The sequence below is a fragment of the Phoenix dactylifera genome, unplaced genomic scaffold (genome assembly GCF_009389715.1).
Source record: "Phoenix dactylifera cultivar Barhee BC4 unplaced genomic scaffold, palm_55x_up_171113_PBpolish2nd_filt_p 000431F, whole genome shotgun sequence".
NCBI classification, from domain to species: Eukaryota; Viridiplantae; Streptophyta; class Magnoliopsida; order Arecales; family Arecaceae; genus Phoenix; species Phoenix dactylifera.
Window position 1 is genome coordinate 75,060 of NW_024067867.1, and position 10,583 is coordinate 85,642.

General features: G+C 39.6%; 1 long non-coding RNA gene across 1 annotated transcript; it reads left to right on the top strand.

Moving 5' to 3' along the window:
* Window positions 1-7,733: 7,733 nt before the first annotated feature.
* On the top strand, window positions 7,734-8,654 carry LOC103698727. Its single transcript, XR_602757.4, has 2 exons — window positions 7,734-8,057; window positions 8,176-8,654. It is a non-coding gene; the product is annotated as an uncharacterized LOC103698727 (long non-coding RNA).
* Window positions 8,655-10,583: the final 1,929 nt, after the last annotated feature.

Sequence of the window (10,583 nt, forward strand, 5' to 3'; positions counted from 1 at the left end):
AATGAGTATTGGGACAGGATATGTCCTATGCATAACTTAGCTGCTGTATTTGATCCTAGAGTTAAATTAAATGGCGTGCTAATTTTACTTGATGCATACGCTGAAAATATGAATCAAGATGCTGAATCTGCTAAAGATGAGGTAAGACAACTTCTTTATGATATTTATGCTATATATGATGAAAAAATTCGTGGATCTAGAACATAAATACAAACCTCTATTCCTCCTTCTAGTAGTTCTCGTTCGTCATCTATTTTTTCATTCATTGCACAGAGAAGACACACACATGCTTCAAGTTCCTCTTCATCTTCTTCATCTTTAAGTAGTGAACTAGAATTTTATTTACGAAATGATCTTCAGTCTGCATATGATGAAAATCAAATAGAGAATCTAGATGTATTATCTTGGTGGAAGAGTGTTAGAAATCAATATCCTGTTATGTCTGCAATTGCACGCGATATTTTAGCTGTGCCGATGTCCACGGTAGCATCGGAATCCGCTTTTAGTGCAGGTCGGCGTGTTCTTGACGAAAAGAGAAGTAGGATGACGGGCGAAACGGTGGAGATGCTTCTCTGCTTCAAGGATTGGCTGGATGCTGAGGCAAGACTTCAAGATAAAGGTGGACATAATACAACATCCTCTGATGATGATGATACAAACACTACTGAAGACTGAAGACTGAAGACTGAAGAGTGAATACTGATTCACTGAATCACTGATGATTAGTAAGATTTCTTAATTTTTTATAATTGTACATTTTTATTGTATTCTGGAGGTCAGACCAAGGTCCAAACCTCGGCCCTTTCTTAGTTTCTTATTGTATTCTAGAATCTAGAGGTCAGACCAAGGTCCAAACCTCCCTTCATGTACCATTTTGATTGAAATTAATAAACTGGTAGGGGTCTATGCCAAACCCCCCACCATTAAGGTGGCTTTATATTCATAAATCAAGATTTCTTAGTGTTCATAATTTATTAATGTATTAAAAAAATTTTATCGGGCCGAGCCGGGCCCAGGCCCGGACCGTGCCAGGCCCGCGTGCCAGCCCGGCCCAGGCCCTTATGGGCCGTGCCGTGCTGGCACGCGGGCCGTGCCGTGCTTGGCCCGCGTGCCTAGACCGGGCCGTGCCGGCCCAGGCCCGAAGCGGGCCGTGCCTGGCACGGCCCGCTGGCCAGGATTCGCTAGCCCAGCACGGCCCTATCAAAGGGGCCGTGCCAGGCACGGCCCGTCACTGTAGCTGGCGGGCCGTGCCAGGCACGGCCCGCTTCGTGCCGTGCCGTGCCGGGCCGTGGGCGGCCCGGCCCAGTGCCCATCTCTACCATTGACAATGTCAGTAAATCTAGTAAACATGCAAGTGATTGTTTCATTAGAATTCATCTTAAATAGTTCATACTTATGAACCAATATATTTATTTTGGATTCTTTGACTTGATTCGTGCCCTCATGGGTCACTTCAAGTCTATCCCAAATCTCTTTTGCAGAATTGCAAGTAGAGACCCTATTGAATTCATTCCTATCTAATGCACAGTAAAGCACATTCATTGCTTTGGCATTGAGTTGTGCCTTTCTCATGTCATGGTCATCCCAATCCTTTTCAAGTTTGGGTATAGTGACACCCTCTACATAGATGGATGGGATGTATAGTCCATTTAATATAATGGTCCACATCTCATAGTCTTGGGCTTGGATAAATATTCTCATCCTAGCCTTCCAATATGAGTAGTCGGATCCATTAAAGAATGGGGGTCTTTGGGTGGACTGACCCTTAATGTGGGAAGATCCAAATGGGGTAGTCATTTTGATCTTTTACTCTTAGGGTAGAAGAGTTTAGGCTCTGATACCACTTGTTGCCCAGATAGACAACCCAAAAGGGGGGGTGAATTGGGTTTTAAAATAATTTTGCAATTAAAACGTTTGTGGATGACTAATTAATACTGTTGCAAGATGATTAATTAGTTGCTATGTGCTGTGAGTGAAATGAGAGTAAGAGAGAGAGACACAAGCAATCACAAACACAATGTTTTTATAGTGGTTCGGAGCTAACCCTTGCTCCTACGTCCACTCCCCAAGTCTCACTTGGGAATTCACTATAACCCCTCGAATTACAGCCGGTTGTTTTCCAAGCTCACAACCAAACTTGTTATTTTACGAGGTCACAACGAACTCGGTCGGTTTTCCCAGGCTCACCGACTAGAACCACCCCGATTGTTTTTCCGGGATCACAATCGAACCCTTACACCGTTGGTTTCAACCTAGGCTCACTAACAAACCTATATACCCTTGATTCAATCCCCTGATTGAATCAAGTAAGGACAAGATGGAAAGAACAAAGACAAATAGAAAAACAGAGCTTCTAAAAAGCAGATATACAGCGATATTAATAAGAGTAAAGTTAAGAGTCCTCAAACACGTTTGAGTTGGAGAAGAGAAGGGCTTCTTGAACTTTGGGTCTCCTCTTGAAAATCTGGAAGACTTGAAGGCAGGAGGAGACTTCTTTTAATGCTGGGAAGAGTCGGTTGAATGGAGTTAATGGCCCTCTTCCTTCTTTTCCGTTGAAATCAGTTTGCAGAGAAAGGATGCTTGATTTCTTTGAGTGGAATGGTACTTCTCTGCCTTGCTACAGTCCTCTGTGGCTATTTAAGCCATCTCCCACGGAAACTAGCCGTTAGACACATTTTTCTGCCCGTTCTGCACACTCTGCACATCCTGACAATGTGTCCATTGGGGTCGGAGTCGACTCGCGCGATCTGGAGTCGACTCGGCTGTAATAGGAGTCGACTCATGCTTTTCTGGAGTCGGCTCGGCAACTGTTCCGAATTTGAATTAAAGTGACCTCCTCGACTAGGAGTCGACTCGACTTAACCCGGAGTCGACTCGCCAAAAACTGGAGCTGACTTGGCATTCTTGGAGTCGGCTCATCCCATGGAATTCATGGAGCAATTTTTCAACTTGGCCCACTCGAGTCGACTCGACAGTCCTGGGAGTCGACTCGGCGCTCAGAGCCCGAACTCCCTATCTTCTGTCTTTTGGCTCGTCCAGTCTTGGAGTCGACTCGAACTGTTCCGGAGTCGACTCGGCTCTCAGTTTCCGAAACTTAGTCTTCTGCCTTTTTGGTGTAGCGCTGCCTTGGAGTCGACTCGAGCTGTCTTGGAGTCGACTCGGCTCTCAGAGACAACAATTTGGTCTTCTGTCTTTTTAGGGTCGCGTTGTCTCGGAGTCGACTCGCGCATTGCGGGAGTCGACTCGGATCTCAGTGTCCGAAAACTGCTCTCTGACTTTTGCCTTGAATACAACTGAGAGTCGACTCTCGCTTTCTTTGGAGTCGACCTGCCAACCATCGGAGTCGACTCGCGTTCCTCAGGAGTCGACTCGGCTCTCAGGGTCGAAACTTGCTCTCTGACTTTTTGTCTGTAACTCCCTGGAGTCGACTCAAACTACTCCGGAGTCGACTCGGTAAGCATTGGAGTCGACTCGCGCACTTCAGGAGTCGACTCGCTGACAGGTTTTAAATTGTGTCTTTCTGTTCATCTGTCTGTTCTCAGTCGGAGTCGACTCGTAATGTTCCGGAGTCGACTCGAGCCCGTGCCAGTGCTTCTGATACGCTTGGAGTTGACTCGTAATATTCCGGAGTCGACTCGAGTCTCAAACTTTGGTTCAAACTGACTTCTTAACTTATCCAAAATATCTTGAACCAAATCTAGAAACACTTAGACAAGATTTTCACTGAAACACTCGATTGAATTCATTAGTAAACAAAAGATATACTCAAATGCTTTGAGCTCATCAAAATCAAATAGGGTTATAATCAATCACTCCACAGAAACCTCTCTTCCGCACCAGCCCGCCTCTCAACCAAGGTCCAAAGAAGGAATCCCGAGCCGGAATCCCAGCCTCCATGCCATCAACGCGTTCACAGCCAGCAAATCTCAGCTCCCAGCATCACGGCCGAGCCGGATTCGAGATCCCAGTGCCTTCCTTCCGCATCAGCCCGTCCGCGTTCATCACGGATCCAGCAACCGTCCGTGGGCCAAAGAAGAAGATGGATATTCTTCCATCTGTGAAGCATTCCTCCCGGCGATCCCGCACCGCGTCACCATCTTCCTTCTCCATTTGAAGATCCCGTGCCAACATCGCTTCCAATCCGGTGATCTCCTTCCTCCGCATCGGAATCCCAGCCGTGATCCACTCCTTCCACAATCCGAATCCCAGCTCATCCCGCCTCTGCACCCATGGATCCACGGCATCCCGTAATCCACATGCTCCCAGCGCCCGGATCTCGTCTGTGATCGACTCCTCCCCGCGTCCTCACCGCGTCTGCCATCTCCCTTCCGCATCAGGCCCGTCCGCGGCTATAAAAGGAGAAGGAGGAAGAGAAGATGGGTGTGCTCGGTTGGGGGTTGAGGCCGAGAGTCGGAGGAGAAGGAGAGCTCGGTTGGGGTCGGGTCCAAAGAATAATACTTCTGACCAACTTAGAAAAATAGTTCAGACCACTACGCTTTTGCTGCGCACTCTGACTCAAATAACCAAAATTCTTTTGAATTCACTAATAACTTTTTTTTAATCAAAATACTACCTTGTATTTTGAACTAAGGAGATCCAAAATTCTAATTCCAAGTAAAGCCCAAAAAGAACTTTTGATTTCATCCTCTAACTGCCCCCGAGTACATCCATCTAGACTGATCCTCGAGTCAATTGATACGTTTAAAAAAACACCATATAGGCTAGTTACTATAATTCAAAATAAATTAAATCTTAATTCTCTCATCTACCCAACTAGACGATTCCAAGTCAAACACTTACAAGTAAAAATAACTAGAAAAATTTTCTCAATGCTCCACCAAGTTAGAAGACCTTAAATCAATAGATATAAGTAAAATTAACTCGACGATCTCTTCTAGAGTTTTCTTCATTGAGATCTATGGCATTTATCAAAAATCTTCTATGATAATCATGCAAGCCTCAAAAATTCAAAAAAAAAATTCCTCAAAAATTCAAATTTTTTTTCACAAAACTAGATTTCATCAGTAACCTCAACAATATTGGTAAAAGATCTTTAAGTCAATCTATAAGCCCAGCTTTGAATTGAAGTTTATTACACACCACATAGTCTCCGATAGACATAAATAAGATCTTTTATTTGGATCCAAAGATGATAATTTAAATTATTAATAATTCCACCGAGATGAATACTTTATAATCTCCAATAAAATTATTTCTTCAAGATTGATAATTATTCCTTAATTCTTTCAAAGGCATAAGCTACAAATTTAAGAGAAAATAGATCTATGCTAAAACATTCCAAATCCAAGATCAACTAATGCAGAAACCATTAATCCTAGACTTGGGATGCCAGATTTCTCTCTCTCTCTCTCTCTCTCTTTCCCTTCATAGCAAATAGAAGAACCTACTAATAATACGATAATATCCATATTGGTCAAAATCAAAAGCACTATTCTTTTCATTGACAACGAAATTCTCCTTAACCAGAAAACCTGTTAGAAAATATTTCTCAATCACAGAGTTAATATCGTTGACCATCTTAAAATAATTTAAACAACCAATATTCTCATAATTTACTAAATCACTTCCAATCAAAATCCCAATTTGCATTGTAATTTGAAAAGATCTAAAATTTCAAATTCTAGGTAAAGCCAAAGAATAATTCTAGAATTTCTTCCCAAATATATTTTCCATCTACATAGGAGTTTCATACATGATCCACATATAGTTTTCAATCCTCAAAGAATATTTCAATGAATATCATATATATATATATAGCCCAAACCTTAAACAACATTTCATATCTGAACCTTAACTTGTCACCGAATTAATTAACTTCAAGCTAGAAGTAACATCATAGTACCCGATATCAATTTGAACATCCAAAATACTTACATTGCACGATAATATTCCAAGACTAATACTCTTTCATTTAACTTAGTCAAAATCCAATTAATAATATCTTGGAATACAAATTACTCCACCAAGAAAACTCTCAAAATAGTCTATTCATACTTTGGCTATAAACACAATTAGCTAGCATTTTGATTTCAATATCACAAAATTTAGATAAGATAGCACAAATTTACCACTAACAAAAGTAAACAAAGATATTGGTCTTCTTGCCCCATCTCTCAAACTTTCCGACAAATTCTCAGAATCCTAAAAGCTAAGCTCTGATATGACCAATCATGATTCCCAAGTAATCTTAGACCTAAGCTCTGATACCACTTAAGTTGTCACACCTTCGGCCCGAGATCGCGAGCCGAGGGTCTGCACCAACTGCCGCACACCCGTAAGAAACTTTTCCCACGAGCATGCAAGACATTTTATCACAATATTAAATCAGGCAGCGGAAATATTTTAACTAATATTATGCAAACTTTATTTCTTTAACTAACACAACTTACAATGTCTCACAAGTCTAGCAATAGTCTAAGATAAAATATCAATTTAAATAAATCCTAATCTAAGATAACTTGTGCCTCAGCTCTTCTAATCGCTCTTCTATTATGTAAAATTTCGGATCGAGCTAATTCTTCGAATCTGTAAAAATAATAAAGAAATTGTATAATGAGCTAGACAGCCCAGTAAGTAATGAATACTCTTACTAGATAAATCAGGCAATAATATATAGAAAATAGATATATATGTAGTTCCAACGTACAAGTCAAATATTTCTTAAATTCTTAAGATTTTTTTCATGGTTTCGAAATTCTTTCACATATTCAATTCATCTTGTCGATCCTCGACTATGACCACATTTCTCTGTGGCAGGGTCATCAACACCGGCTAATCTTCTTGCGGTGAATCCTTCAGGACAGTCAATTGCCAATGTATCTGCCCCCATTGGCGGGGTCCTCAACATGGCCAGGTCGAAGTTCAATTAGTTCTATTTTTCATATTTCAGTCATGAAAACATGCAGTGTCAAAACCAAATATCGTTCATATTTTAATTTCTTTCAATTTTATCAGATTCAACTCAACAGCCAAGAACTATGACCACATATTCCCTGTGGTAGGGTCGTATCACCGACTATTCTTCTTGCGGTACCAATGTATTAGCCCCCATTGGCAGGATCCTCAACATAGCCCGACTGCAAGTCTAAATCTATTTCAAGTTATTATCTTTTCTTACATTATATTCAGTATTCCAGCCGAAAGGCACAATGTTAGAGCAATTAAATACAATTCAAATCAGAAGCAAATACGTTCAATCAGAGTCATACAATATTCTAAAAATATACATAAAATCCATTCATCAAATTCGAAATCACGAATAATTCGATTCGTAAAACATATATATAGTTTGCCGATAAATCTAGAAAAAAGGTTACATCACTTACTTTGCGAACGCGATTCACAATAAATCCAATTAATTCCGTAAATCCCTCGCAGAACCTAATATCCAAAAAATATTCTTCTTTTAAAATTCATTACAATATATGTATACAAAAACTTAAATTTTAATATTCTCCCATGGCTGATCCTACAGAAGTGCCTAGCATCCCGAGTTCGGGTTCATACCCGTAAACCACCTCCTCTCTTTATTCATTTTTTTCTTTTTCCTTCTTCTTTTCTTTTTCTTTTTCTTTCTTTTCTTTTTTTTCTTTTTCCTTCTTTTTTTTTTTTTTTTTCTTTTCTTTCCTTTCCTTTTCTTTTTCTTTTCTTCTCTACTTCTCCAGAAACTTCTCCCGACTTCTTTCTTCTTCTCTCTTCTCTGTTTCTTCTCCTTTCCCCGCTTCTTCCTTTCTTCTTTTCCTTTTTTTTTCTTCCGTTCCCGATTCACCTTCTCTTCTCTCAGCTCTCCCCTTCTTCTTCTCATATTCTTCTCAACCCTCTCCCTTTCTTCTCCTTTCTTCTCCCACGGAGGGAGGAGGCGAGCTTGGGAGGGGCCAGGCCATGACCGGCAGTGCCTCCAGCCGAGCCCGCTGTGCCCTCGATCGTGTTTGCAGCCGATGCTCGCAGCCTGCGCGCACGGCCGAGCCGAGGCTGGCGGCTCCCGTGACATCCGTGGATGCTCCCCGTGATGCCGACGAACTCGCAGCCGCACACAAGTAAGCCCCCTCTTCCCTCTCTTCTTTCTTTCTCCTTTTCTTCTTCCTCCTCTTCTTTTCTTTTCTTTTCTTTTGAATTGATCTATCCTCCCGAGTGGATTGGGAGGAGAAAATGCAGGAAAGGAAAAATGACGTGGTTGGGAGGCTTACCTGGTTTTCGGGGGTGAACTGTGATGACCCTCTTCGACGGCTCTCTTCCTCTCCGGTGGCAGTGGAGGTTTTTTTTTTTTTTCAGCGGCAAGCGAGGAAGAAGGTCACCCAACCGGAAGGGGACTCGGCTTGGCAGCTCTACCTCGGGTGGTTTTCAAATGAGGAGAAGAAGCCCTAAAAAAATTGGGGTTTCCATCTTCCTCGAGCGATCGCGATGAATCCTCCTTCATCGTGTGCCCTCACGTGCAACACACATGAGGCCAAAAGGCTTGGGTCTCACACAAAGAATGGGTTTCTTTGATCTTCCAAGGGTGACCTTTTGTAGATTCTTCAGTTTTGGTTATGGGAATGCTAATGAAAAGATGAAATTTTTGTTCCTTCTCTGTAGTTTCCTGGGATCAATACTTAGAAAATAAGTGAAGTATCTGTTTCTTTGGGATTATCTACTGCCATGTGGTATCTTCAGAAACATCGCATTTGACTCTTTTTTTTTTTTTTTGAAATGGAAATCTAGATGCTTAATCATAGTCGGTTTTTAGGATTATCTGGAACTTACCAGTATTATGCAAATTCTTTTGCTTTTTGAAATCTAAAATATGTTATCGGTTTCTCTCTTGCATATTTTATTAGTTTTCAAATCTTGCTAGAGATTGGATCCGGCTTTTGCTTAATTATACTTGTAGATCAGATGTGAATATTTGGTAATTTAAGTCAATTGATGCTTTATTTTTTGTGTGCCTATTGCAGCTTCTATGATTGTTTGAGTTTTCTCTATTATTAAATTTTGGTAATTTAAGAGAAGAGAGAAGCCAACAAACGAAACTACGTTGTATTACATGTGCTCGTCGCCCATGTGAATCAAAGAACAGAGGAGAGAGAGAGAGCATTTAGCAATCAAAAAGCGGTACCCTTGATTTCTCTTTATTACTGAAAAATTTAAAGGAGAAAGAAAAGCGACACCCGAGATCCCGAGTTTTTGGTTTTTTGTTTAATTTTAGAAAGTTAAAATTTTGAATGAAGAGAATTTGAAAAAGTGTTGTCATAATCTTAAAAACTTTTTAAAGTACGATGAATATTCTGATATTAATGGTCTTGATCTATTTTCAAAGTTAAAAGTTTAAAAAAAAATTTACAAACAGAAATTAGTTTTTCTATTGATACTTTTAAGTTTTATAAAAAAATAGATTCTTTTCCAAATACATGCATTTCTTGCAGGATATTTTTGATAATACCTGTAACAGTTGCTTTTGCTGAAAGAAGTTTTTCAAAATTAAAGTTGATAAAATTTTATTTATGGTCAAATATGTCATAAGAAAGATTAAATGAATTAGCTATATTATTAATGAAAAAATAGTATTTTAATGAATCTTGAGTAAAAAAGTTTGATTAGTAATTTTGCATCTCAAAAAGTTAGACGAATTATTTTTAAATAATTTTTTTAAAGTATTTTGCACTTATTAAAAATTTTTCATTATTAAAAAAAATTCCATTTAGTCAGTTCATCTTAGGCCCCCAAATGCATTGAGCCGCCCTTGGACACCAGATCTAAATAAAACCATGTAAATCCATCAGAAAATCAAAAATACGCATGTCCGATGAAATGGTTGTTGCTATCTGCTCCAATAACGAATCATTGGTTTAACTGAATAACTAAAAAAAATAGATAGACCTTTCTCTTTATCTCAGGTCGATGGATCTTCTCAATTGAAAAATCTTCCATATGAATGATACACATTCCAGTTGACCGAGCCTAATTCTAATTGTTTTGTTCCGAAGCAAAGATATCCACGGAGGCCGGTTCGTCCTGTTCAGATATTATGTTATTAAAACCACGGTTTTTGAAATAAAATTCTTAACTACTCTGATACTAATCTAGCTAGAAGGCTATAAAAACAACAAAATCATGCGTCTAAAAGACTTCTATCAGTGAATATAGTAAACCTTTCTGTATAAAAGGCAACAAATAACAGAGGACAAGGACCACACATTTACAAAGAACAACATCAGCCTTCCTCAACCTTGTGACTGCTGCTATAGCTTTAACAAGCTCAGGTAATACTAGAACAATTTAATTACCAGAAGGTTGCGTGCAAACAAGGCAAAACAAGATTGGGCGTACTTATAGAAAGGAAAAGAAGAGACGCATTACTCCCATAAGCTGATCACCAGAAATATAAACAACTTCTCATCAAAAAGAAATATAAACAACTCTAATACATAGAAAAAAAATGAGGACGCAAAAAATTATGAGGCATGGACAGATTAAAATAAACACAAACAACATAAAAAACAATCTGAACTGAAAGGAAATATTATCCAAAAATAAAATAATTAAATAGAAAACTTATTAAATTCATCTGATAAGTTGCTATCCAA